This window comes from Oncorhynchus tshawytscha, unplaced genomic scaffold, assembly GCF_018296145.1.
Source record: "Oncorhynchus tshawytscha isolate Ot180627B unplaced genomic scaffold, Otsh_v2.0 Un_contig_5056_pilon_pilon, whole genome shotgun sequence".
NCBI classification, from domain to species: domain Eukaryota; kingdom Metazoa; phylum Chordata; class Actinopteri; order Salmoniformes; family Salmonidae; genus Oncorhynchus; species Oncorhynchus tshawytscha.
In genome coordinates, this window is record NW_024608879.1 from 22,501 (window position 1) to 25,000 (window position 2,500).

General features: G+C 45.5%; 1 protein-coding gene across 1 annotated transcript in view; it reads left to right on the top strand.

The window, feature by feature from the left end:
• Positions 1-2,500, top strand: part of LOC112242304 (RNA binding protein fox-1 homolog 1-like) — a gene marked incomplete at its 5' end in the record, with an annotated part of 55,342 nt that overhangs the window by 16,360 nt on the left and 36,482 nt on the right.

A 2,500-nucleotide genomic window follows, 5' to 3' on the forward strand; every position in this document is an offset into this window, starting at 1 on the left:
CACTTGGAGTTTTGAAAGGTTCTGACCACTTGGAGTGTTGAAATGTTCAACCACTTGGAGTGTTGAAAGGTTCCAACCACTTGGAGTGTTGAAAGGTTCAACCACTTGGAGTGTGTTGAAAGGTTCGACCACTTGGAGTGTGTTGAAAGGTTCCGACCACTTGGAGTGTTGAAAGGTTCTGACCACTTGGAGTGTTTAAAGGTTCCGACCACTTGGAGTGTTGAAAGGTTCTGACCACTTGGAGTGTTTAAAGGTTCCGACCACTTGGAGTGTTGAAAGGTTCTGACCACTTGGAGTGTTGAAAGGTTCTGACCACTTGGAGTGTTGAAAGGTTCTGACCACTTGGAGTTTTGAAAGGTTCTGACCACTTGGAGTGTTGAAATGTTCAACCACTTGGAGTGTTGAAAGGTTCCGACCACTTGGAGTGTTGAAAGGTTCCAACCACTTGGAGTGTTGAAAGGTTCCGACCACTTGGAGTGTTGAAAGGTTCTGACCACTTGGAGTGTTTAAAGGTTCCGAACACTTGGAGTGTTGAAAGGTTTGACCACTTGGAGTGTTGAAAGGTTCCGACCACTTGGAGTGTTGAAAGGTTCCAACCACTTGGAGTGTTGAAAGGTTTGACCACTTGGAGTGTTGAAAGGTTCCAACCACTTGGAGTGTTGAAAGGTTCTGACCACTTGGAGTGTTTAAAGGTTCCAACCACTTGGAGTGTTTAAAGGTTCCAACCACTTGGAGTGTTTAAAGGTTCCGACCACTTGGAGTGTTGAAAGGTTCCGACCACTTGGAGTGTTGAAAGGTTCCAACCACTTGGAGTGTTGAAAGGTTCCGACCACTTGGAGTGTTTAAAGATTCCGACCACTTGGAGTGTTGAAAGGTTCCGACCACTTGGAGTGTTGAAAGGTTCTGACCACTTGGAGTGTTTAAAGGTTCCGACCACTTGGAGTGTTGAAAGGTTCTGACCACTTGGAGTGTTTAAAGGTTCTTGGAGTGTTTAAAGGTTCCGACCACTTGGAGTGTTGAAAGGTTCTGACCACTTGGAGTGTTGAAAGGTTCTGACCACTTGGAGTGTTGAAAGGTTCTGACCACTTGGAGTTTTGAAAGGTTCTGACCACTTGGAGTGTTGAAATGTTCAACCACTTGGAGTGTTGAAAGGTTCCGACCACTTGGAGTGTTGAAAGGTTCCAACCACTTGGAGTGTTGAAAGGTTTGACCACTTGGAGTGTTGAAAGGTTCCAACCACTTGGAGTGTTGAAAGGTTCCGACCACTTGGAGTGTTGAAAGGTTCTGACCACTTGGAGTGTTTAAAGGTTCCGACCACTTGGAGTGTTGAAAGGTTTGACCACTTGGAGTGTTGAAAGGTTCCGACCACTTGGAGTGTTGAAAGGTTCCAACCACTTGGAGTGTTGAAAGGTTTGACCACTTGGAGTGTTGAAAGGTTCCAACCACTTGGAGTGTTGAAAGGTTCTGACCACTTGGAGTGTTTAAAGGTTCCAACCACTTGGAGTGTTTAAAGGTTCCAACCACTTGGAGTGTTTAAAGGTTCCAACCACTTGGAGTGTTTAAAGGTTCCGACCACTTGGAGTGTTTAAAGGTTCCGACCACTTGGAGTGTTTAAAGGTTCCGACCACTTGGAGTGTTTAAAGGTTCCGACCACTTGGAGTGTTTAAAGGTTCCGACCACTTGGAGTGTTTAAAGGTTCCGACCACTTGGAGTGTTTAAAGGTTCCGACCACTTGGAGTGTTTAAAGGTTCCAACCACTTGGAGTGTTTAAAGGTTCCAACCACTTGGAGTGTTTAAAGGTTCCAACCACTTGGAGTGTTTAAAGGTTCCAACCACTTGGAGTGTTTAAAGGTTCCGACCACTTGGAGTGTTGAAAGGTTCCGACCACTTGGAGTGTTGAAAGGTTCCGTCCACTTGGAGTGTTGAAAGGTTCCGACCACTTGGAGAGTTGAAAGGTTTGACCACTTGGAGAGTTGAAAGGTTCCAACCACTTGGAGAGTTGAAAGGTTTGACCACTTGGAGTGTTGAAAGGTTCCAACCACTTGGAGAGTTGAAAGGTTTGACCACTTGGAGAGTTGAAAGGTTCTGACCACTTGGAGTGTTTTAAGTGCTTCAGTGTGATATACTTGATACCACAGAAAAATGTTCTCCGTTTCCAAGGTCACACAAAGCCTGTAGTGTATATTACCTGTCAGACTATGAGAACATTGACCTGTCATCATAGTCTGTTGTTGTTGTTGTTGTTGTTGTGCCCATGCATAACACAATCAATAGGAAGATGTTTACCTTGTGACTCTCCTGTCAATATACCGGGTGTCTTTAGGACAGCCTGGTGTCTTTAGGACAGCCTGGTGTCTTTAGGACAGCCTGGTGTCTTTAGGACAGCCTGGTGTCTTTAGGACAGCCTGGTGTCTTTAGGACAGCCTGGTGTCTTTAGGACAGCCTGGTCCATTCTGGAGATATCACGCTCTAATCCTGTTAACTCACTGGTTGTGTCCCA